A 9,975-nucleotide genomic window follows, 5' to 3' on the forward strand; every position below is an offset into this window, starting at 1 on the left:
GGAACAACTTCAAGATGAAGCTGCTGAGTAGTCTCGACGAAGCGTACAAGACAGCAGCTGGCATATGAAAACTTCCAGACAAAGTATTTCTACTTTGGGTAAAGTTCAGACGACACAGTATGCTGTCCAGTTGACTTTACCATAAAAGGAAAGACAGTATGCTGAGCTGACCGATGACAGAAGATACACAATTCTGATTGGCCGAGAGCTCTGAGCAAGTCAGGATGACAACGACAGGTAGCCATTTCCCTCCAACGGTTATTTCGAAATTCGAAATGACCGATGCCCAGACGTCTCTATAAATAGTGCCATCAGAAGCTTCACTCTACACAGAACTTGATCAAGCCATTACGCTGACCAAATTTCTACATAAGTTCTGCAAGCAAAGAAGCAAAGCAAATCTTACACTACAATTCTTATATCTGTGTAAAAGTCTAGAGTGATTGTTTCAATCGTCTAAAGTGTCTTAGCAAATCTTTGTATAGGACAAAACACTTATCATTTCTAGAGATAGAAAGGAGAGGCTGAGTACTCGGTTTTAGTACTCAGCGAGAGATTAGGATTGAGTAGAGGTATAGAGGAAGGTACTCTTGTCATACAGTTGCTAAGATTGTAAAAGGTTTGAGGCTCTACCTTTAAAGAGCTCAGTAGAGGATTCGAAATCTCGGAACGTGTTCCGGGGACAAGACGTAGGCTTAGAAGAAGCCGAACCTGGATAAATCTGCTGAGTGAAGTATTTCTTACCTTTAACTCCTTATATATATTGCTTGCTTAAAATAACCAAAAACTGACCAAGTAAAGAGGTCAAGTAGAGTTGTGCGCGCTGAACATCTGAGCTCAGGAATAGACTCTAAGTGCTATCTCCTGACTCAAGCTAAGAAACTGACCTAGTCACCAGTTGACTAAGCCAGTGTCTTGCTGTTTACTCAGCGCCGCTGTCAAAACCTTTTTCCTTAGAAAAAGAAGTCTGCCCTAATTGCGAAAAAGTTTAAATAGTTCCTAACCCCCCCTTGGAACTATACTTGCAACCTTACAAGGGACCAACAGTTTTCTCATTCCATTACAACAAATTTGCAACATGCAACCAGTGGCGGAGCCAGAGCTCAAAGTCCGGAGGGGCTCCATTGCATGAAGATTTTTTTTTCTTAATAGCGACTTAAGGCTTTGATTCATAGTAGTCAAATCAAAATTTTCAAATTTTTGATAATATAAGGGTAAATTTGATCATAGTTGGAAACATTAAGGTACAAAATAACTGAGATTCAATATAGAGTAAGGATAAGGTGCAAAAATACTATAATTTTTACACCTAACAATTTTACCCATAACGTCTAAAATGGTGCAATTTTACCCTTAACATTGGCAGCCAAGAGCAATTTTATCCGTAACGTCGACAAGTTTGGTCAATTGGAAAAATTATTCATAAAATTGTCTTCTCGGTTATGAATTTTGTAACTAAAAAATAAAATTAAAAATAATAAAGGAGAATGAGGTTAAAAATGATACTTAATATTTTTAAAGGAGAATGAGGTTTAAGGGAAAAAATTAAAATGAGATAAAAAAAAATGAAGAGAGTGAGATTCAAACATAGGATCAATTGAATGTAGAGATTCCTTTAATTATTACTACAACCAACTATACAAACTTAATTTTATGTCATATAATCACATTCTATATTATAAGTACTAATTTTAACTATTTTGGAGGGGCTACTCGGGACTGAACCATTGTTCGTCAAGGGTGTTCCGGAGGGTCGGAGGGCCGGGAGACCCTCCCCTACCCCCCCTAGCTCCGTCCCTGCATGCAAACAAACATGGTAATGGACCTTGAATGTAATGGTCATTCCATTACGAAATCCATTACATCTTACTAAACGGGGCCTAAGAGCAGACTAGCACTATAACTAGGAGGGGCTTCAACCAACACAACCAATTCAAAAATACATTTTAATATAATATAATGAATGAAAAATTTTACTCTGTCAAAATCCTAAGCTGCCACCAACCTAACCAGTAACCCCTTTAAAATTTTATCCCCTATAAATTTATCTTGCATTCGCCCTAACAATAGCCACTACTTTAAGGAAAAAAGTTACTAAATTTCATTTTGTTTAAATAAAACTATTAAATTTTACTTTTTATTTCATTAAAATCATTCAACAAAATCCAGATAAAAGAAGTCATCGAATAATAGCGTGATAACTACTTGTATGCCAAATGCAATTTTAAAAAATAAAAAATATATAATTTTAGGCTAACACTGACTCTTATTCGTGATGTTGCAATTGAATTAAATAAATAATGGTTATAATTTTTATTTTTTTTCTTATTATCTGATTGTCATATCATATATAAAATTGATGATCCGTGAAACCAAACCGGGCCGAATCATAAACACGGGCCCAACCTATACTTAGGCCCATGGTTCAAGATCAAACGGGCTCCGAATAAAGGAAGCGGGTAAAACGAGTAACCGCCCCGAAATCCTAAACGGAGCATTAAACCTCCCACTCAAAACAAACGAGACCACGTTTGTAGCCACGTAAGGGACGTGGCCTGGAAAGAGTAACCGCCCCCGGCGGTTACCTAGGAACACTTATAAAAAGGACATAGAAGCAAATGGGGAGGTACGTACACATCTTTTCCCCACAATACCAGTATCAATTTATCAACCTTCCCATAAAACTGACTTGATCGTCGGAGAGTTTTCCCGGAGATCCTGTCTCCGGTTCTGTTTTGCAGGTAACCGCGGCGAAGATCATCAAATCGAATCTAGCAAGTTATCATTGGTGCGGTGAAGGTGGACCTTTTTTACCAACATTTGGTTAAAGGTACCCTAAGAACATGTCAGAACCATCACGAACGGCCGGAGTTACAACCAGATCAGCTAGTACGAACTCAAGAGGACCACGGCAGCCTGCGAGTACACAGCCTGTGGTACCCAGCTCGTCGAATCCTTCAGGGCAATTGAGTCCCTTATTGGAGGTCCAAGTGCAAACTGAGATGGAGATGTCTAATAGCGATTTTGTACAAATGGCAGGACAGGTCTTGGCTTCGAATATGAGCCAAGCGGCTGGGGATCGAATGATTAGTTTGTTAACTGCAATCGCTGAACACAATACCGCCGTAACGGCTGCCCCTCAAGAACCTGTTGTCATCTCCACACAACAACCAACTATTCCTGCCATATCTACGCTTCCACAGCCATCTCGAGAGCCAAATCGGATGAGTCAGAGTAGTCGCATGACACCACATAGCCATCCAGACCACTACTCACACCAAGATCCTATTATGACGATCCATCCGACCTGGCAGTCATCCCAACCAATGCCAGGAATGCAAGGAATTCTTCCCGCTACGACAAACGGAACCCTTTGACCACGGACATTCAGGGTTGATGACGTCTGAAGGGAATATGTCTGGGCGGGAGCATACTTGGAACTTTGATCCTATAACTGGACAGCGGTTAGCCCCACGGCGAGAACAAGTGACGACACAGTATGGCGGGTGGACGTCACCCAGAATTCATCAGCAACGGATGGAAGAAGTTCGGCGGGAACCCAATACTGAATTGGAAGATCAACTGCGAAGCATGATGGAGCGGATGGGATACACACCTAGGGCAAGAGCAGCGGTGCAGAGTGATTCGCCTTTTTCCCCATCATTGCGAGAATTTATTCCAGATCACAGAATAAAAGCACCGGCGATACCTAAATATTATGGGGATCCAAATTCTGACCCTGAGGCGCATTTCAGAAACTATAGAGAGTTGATGGATGTTGCAGGAGCAAGCGAAAGCATAATTTGTCGATTGTTCTCGACCACTTTAGGAGGAGCAGCATCCGACTGGTTTCGGTCCCTACCAACTGAATCTATTCACAACTGGAATCAATACAGTCGTGATTTCTGTGCAAAGTTCGTGGGCTGTAAAGCAGCGGATGTGACGGATAGGCAGCTGAAGGAGATCAAACAGAGAAACTATAATTCCCTAAGGGAATTTGTAGTCGCATTCAATGATATTCTGGTGCGGTTACAGAACCCAGATATCGTGAGCATTCGCAACATCATGGCGGATGGAACCACAGATTGGAGCATGCGGGAGGAAATCATCCGCAATAAACCACACACAGTGGCTGAACTCATGAAGATAGCAAAAGAATTTATGGAAGTGGACGATGTTAACAGGGAGCATAGAGCTCAAACCCGGCGAGAAAGAGATGCGGCTAGATCCACCTCGGACAATCGCCGCCATCAAGGCCAAGCATATTCTAAGGGTAATCTGGTTCGAAAAAGCGATCGTTCCTTTAAAGGGGGGGGATATCAAACACCATTGAACACGACTCGTCATGAGGTGTTACTTTGGATTGAGAAAAACCCTCTGAAAAAGGATGTGCAGTTTCCTGAGGCGACAGGTCGAACCAATTTGGGGCGATATCCTAACAAATATTGCAGGTTCCACAGATTGAATGGCCATGACACGAACGATTGCTATGAATTGAAGAAGGAGATTGAAAAGCTGATTGAGAGGGGCAAACTGAGTCAATTCATTAGAAAAGAAACGATTGATGAAAAAGCAACGCTTCCGTATGAGGTAGAAGCAACGCCAGAAAAAAAGCAGAAAAAAGGGGTGATTAACGTGATAGCAGGCGGGATCTATGAGCCTCCAACAAAAAGGGCTCGCCGTGAACAGCGAAAAAGCAACACGCGTAGGGGAGATGCCCTCAATTACTCATTTGCACGAATCACGGAGCCGCATGCGGATGCTTTGGTGATTACGATGGCCATTGAAGGATGGGACGTTAAGCGGGTCCTTATTGATACAGGCAGTTCTTGCAATGTCATTACTCGAACCGCATTCAACAAGTTGGGAATTAACGACGAGCGAGTGGAACATACGTTCATGGATGTAACTGGTTTTGGAGGTCAATCATCTCAAACAAGTGGACAGGTGGTGTTGGAGCGGGCGACAAGAATCTAAAATGGCGAGGTGATCTAGAATTTGAAATTGTTGATCTCCCATTGGCCTACAACATAATTCTGGGGCGTCCGTTCCTGTCGGAAACGGAGTCGCTCATCTCAATGAAGCATTTGACATTGCTTTTGCCAACACACCAAGGGCGAGTCATTGTTGAAGGGGATCAACTTATATCTCAACAAGCTTATACATTGTCACTTGAACCGAAGCCAGATGGAGAGGATAAAGTTGATGAGAAGTTGCCGGCTGAAGCGTTAGGAGAAACAGAACTATTCGCCATCTCAAATGATAAGAACGTGCGGATAGCGACAGGACTTTCAGAGGAAACGAAGAAAGCCATTATCGAGGTGTTGATCCAATGCGAGTCGGCATTCGCCGCTCCGAATGAAGTGCTGAAGGGGATAAGTCCAGATATAGCAACCCATCGTTTGAATGTGGACAAAGGTGCAACCCCAGTGCGACAGAAAAAGAGAGGACATGCTCCAGAACGGCAGAAGGCGATTGAAAAAGCAGTGGCGGATTTGCTAGAATCAGATGCAATTCGAGAAGTCACCTATCCGGAGTGGCTAGCCAATGTGGTGCTAGTCAAAAAGCCAAATGGAACGTACAGAATGTGCGTCGACTTCAAAGATCTGAATAAAGCTTGTCCGAAGGATATGTATCCGCTACCTAACATTGATATATTGGTAGATGGGACTGCGGGATTTGAAGCTTTATCGTTCACCGACGTGAAATCCAGTTACCACCAGATACCAATGGAGAAGGCGGATGAGATCAAGACGTCGTTCATAACTCATCAGGCGACTTATTACTTCAAGGTGATGCCCTTTGGATTGAAAAATGCGGGAGCAACATATCAACGGATGATGAACAAGATATTTTCAGACAAATCAGGCGAGAACTTCTCGATTTATGTAGATGACATGATCATTAAAAGCAAGAAGATGCAAGACCACCCGCAGGATATTAAAGAAATCCTGGAAGTACTGATCAAATATGGCCTCAAATTGAACCCAGAGAAATGCACGTTTGGAGCAAGAGCAGGAAAGTTCCTGGGTTTCATTGTTAGCGGCAAAGGAGTTGAGGCGAATCCTGAGAAGGTTAAAGCAGTGATGGAGATGAAGACACCGAGGAACATAAGAGAAGTACAGAGACTGAACGGGCGGTTGGTGGCATTAGGGCGATTCATATCATGCTCAGCTAGGAGATGTCTACCTTTCTACAATGCCATCAAAAAATCTAAGTCCTTTGAATGGACGCCGGATTGTCAAGAAGCATTTGAGGGGATAAAGCGATTACTATGCTATCCGCCCTTAATGAGCAGGCCAGAGGATGGAGAAGATTTATTTCTTTACGTATCTGTCACCAGTATGGCGATATGCACGGTGATGGTGCGGGAAGAAGAGGGGCAACAATATCCAATGTACTATGTGAGCAAAGTCTTGAAAGACGCAGAACTTCGGTATTCAAGGTTAGACAAAATGGCCCTCGCGGTGATAACCACGGCGGCTAGGTTAAAGCCATACTTTCAGGCGCATACTATCATTGTGAGAACTGGAATTCCAATGCGAAAGGTACTACAGAAACCTGACGCATCCGGCCGATTAATGGAGTGGTCAATTCGGTTGGGAGAGTTCGATATTCGCTACGAAGGAAGACCAGCTCTAAAAAGTCAAGTACTTGCCGATTTCGTGAATGAGTTCACGTGGGATGAAGACGAATGTCCAAAAGCACAAAAAGAAGAATGGAGTATGTTCACAGATGGGGCATTGTCCACAGATGGAGCTGGACTGGGAGTCGTCATTAAGGGACCGGATGTTATTCGCCTGTACTATGCGGCAAAGTTAACATTCGAAACTACCAATAATGCCGCGGAGTATGAAGCAATGATATGCGGATTGAAGTTGCTTAATGAACTTACGCCAGAAAGAGTGGTCATCTACAGTGATTCTAAACTCATGATAAATCAGATCACAAAAAATTATCTGGTGAAACAGGAGGATCTGGTCAAGTACCATCAGGTGGTCGGCAGACTGACGCAGGAGTTAACAAACAAGGGAGTCGTCTGGGAAATGGTGCATGTTTCGAGAGGCCAGAACACAAAGGCTGACGAGTTGGCAAAAGCAGCAGCGAGTAGAGAACCATGGAGTCAAAAAGCATGCAATTTGGAAATAAGGTCAGCACCAGCATTCAAAGTCGATCAGATTATGGTCATCGAAGAGCTGGAAGATGATGAAGATTGGCGGATGCCCATCCGCCAATATCTGGAACATGGAGATTTGCCGGTTGATAAAAGCTTAGCCAGAAAACTAATTGGGCAGTCAGCGAGATACTCAATTCGAGATGGAACTTTATACCGGAAATCATATACATGTCCATGGTTGAAATGTATTAGCCGCAATGAAGGAGACTATGTACTGCGAGAACTCCATGAAGGAATTTGTGGCGCACATGAAGCATCTGCGGCGTTGGCAAGAAAAGTCAAGTTGATGGGATATTATTGGCCAAAGGTGGTGGAGGATTCCCAGAAGATGGTAGCGGAATGTCACAGCTGTCAAATCCATGCGAACGAAAAGCATGTTCCCGGAGCCGAACAAGTCACTATAATGACGGCGTGGCCATTCGCAACATGGGGGATCGATATAGTGGGCCCGTTCCCAGAAACGACAAAGAAAAGGAAGTACTTGATAGTCGCAGTCGACCACTTCAGCAAATGGGTAGAAGCGGAGGCAGTAACCGCTCAAACACCTGAGCGAATGATCGAGTTCTTACGAGAGAACATTATCATGCGGTTTGGAATCCCACAAACGCTTATAACTGATAATGGCACCCAGTTCAACTGTGTAAAATTCAAAGCATATTGCGAAAGCATGGGGATCAAAAATCATTTTTCTTCTGTAAACCATCCCCAATCGAATGGTATGACAGAGGTTACCAACAGGGCCATGATTCAGGGAGTCAAGAAGCGGCTAGGCGATAAAAAAACATGTTGGGCGGATGAGATACCTCATATGCTATGGGCATACAGAACTTCTGTAAAGGCAGCAACAGGCGAAACACCTTTCTCGCTGGTTTATGGAGCCGAAGCAGTCCTGCCTGTTGAAATCAAGTCGCCTACAGATCGGATAATTTATTATTGTGACACCCAAAATCCTATCAACATTAGAGATGCATTGGATTCTGTAGAAGAACGAAGAGAAAAATCTTACATGCAAATGGCAGTGTACCGCAATAGAATCAAGAAGTATCATGACAGAAGGGTGCGAAAGGTGATAATCAACGAGAGCGACTTGGTCTTGAAAAAAGCGGATAAAATACAATCCAGAGAAGGCAAAGGCAAATTAGGCGTCAACTGGCTCGGGCCTTACAGGGTATCCAAGAAGCTGGGACCATCGACTTTTGAAATAGAAGAAATGAGCGGAAAAAAGCTCCCGCGCACCTGGAATCTAGAGAATCTACGCCTATATAAACAGGCCGAGTAGTTCAGGGAAACGACGAGTACTCTTTTTCCTTTTATGAGTTTTCCCACTGGGTTTTCTGATAAAAGGTTTTAATGAGGCTTTGATCCCGCACAGTTTGTATACCCATGTAACAAGAAGTCTTTTTTCTTTATTAATAAAGATATTCAATTGTTGCATCATTCGCAAAACCTTATGTTTAATCTTAAACACACATAAATGTGTTGCCTATTAAAGAAAGGCGGATGCATGATTACGCATCATTCGCAAAACCTTATGATTAACCTTATGATTATTTTTGAAAGAAAAATTATAAGGCATAAAATTAAGCGAATAAACGAGTACTCAAAAAATTGCGAAAAGGGTCTGGCCACCCTAATGAAAACAAAACTAACTACGAAAAATTACAAGTATGAAGTCGGCAAGAGGCAAGGGTCACATACGAAAATAACCGGCATTAAAGCGACGAAGGATAAAACAACAAATGCACATATATGAAAAGCGGCGGCAAGGTCGCTCGGTTGATATATATACTGGCAGTTTGTTACATACAACAGTTCGGATATAAATAAAATTATATTACAGTTTCTTCTCCTTCGCCTCTATTGCCCCCTTCGCCTTCAGCGGCTCCTTCATCTTCTCCTGTGGGATGATCCTCTTCAAGCGAATCCCCAACAATCAAATCAGTAACCGCATTAGAGCAAGAAACATCTCGTTCAACGTGAGAAACATCTTGTGGTGCCCCTCCTTCTACGTTCTGATTTGGGATCTCACAGCTAATTAGAGAATCATGAAAACTCTGCCAATCCAGGAGAAGTACCTCATCCATATCAGCATCCTCGGCCTCCAACTTGTCCCATTTATCAGCTAAATCCTTTTCAGGAATGGGAACCTTGGGGCGATTAAGTACATGATCTGGATGTCCATGCTCATAAGCCGCATGAATCCGCTCTCCATACCAATAGATGCGAGCACCATCTTCAGCTGTGATCTCCTCGGCCCTCCTCTTTTGCATCTCCAAGGCTTCCTTGGACGAATTCAGATCATCAATGACTTTCTGAAGCTCATCGGACTTAGCCTGGAGGGATTTGAGAGCTTCCTCCTTCTCGCTCATAGCCTTCTGACAAGCACCTTCAAGGACCTTTACTTTGCCTTGGACATCATCAAAAAGCGACTTCTGAGTTGCCAATTCGGTACCAAGGCTTTCCAACTCTCTAGCTCGTTCAGCATCCCTGCAGAGAGCACCCTCCGCGAAATTGATAATCTGCATATAAGACGATACGCGAATAAAAAGGGCGAATAGAGACATGCGTTTGAAGGATAGAACATAAGTGGAAAGCAATATACCTCTATAGCTCGCTTCTCAATCCCCTCCATGGCAGTCGGAAGCGGCACCTATTCGCGCACACGAGAAGCGGAGGGAAGTCGCCCAAGGACATTGCATATGGAAGAAACAATGTCCCTACAGGAAAAGCTCACGGCTTTACCAAAGGTTCTGGTCCACCATCCGCTGATATCAGGAATCGGCTATGGATACACAAGG

Source organism: Euphorbia lathyris, chromosome 8, assembly GCF_963576675.1.
Source record: "Euphorbia lathyris chromosome 8, ddEupLath1.1, whole genome shotgun sequence".
Classification (NCBI taxonomy): Eukaryota; Viridiplantae; Streptophyta; class Magnoliopsida; order Malpighiales; family Euphorbiaceae; genus Euphorbia; species Euphorbia lathyris.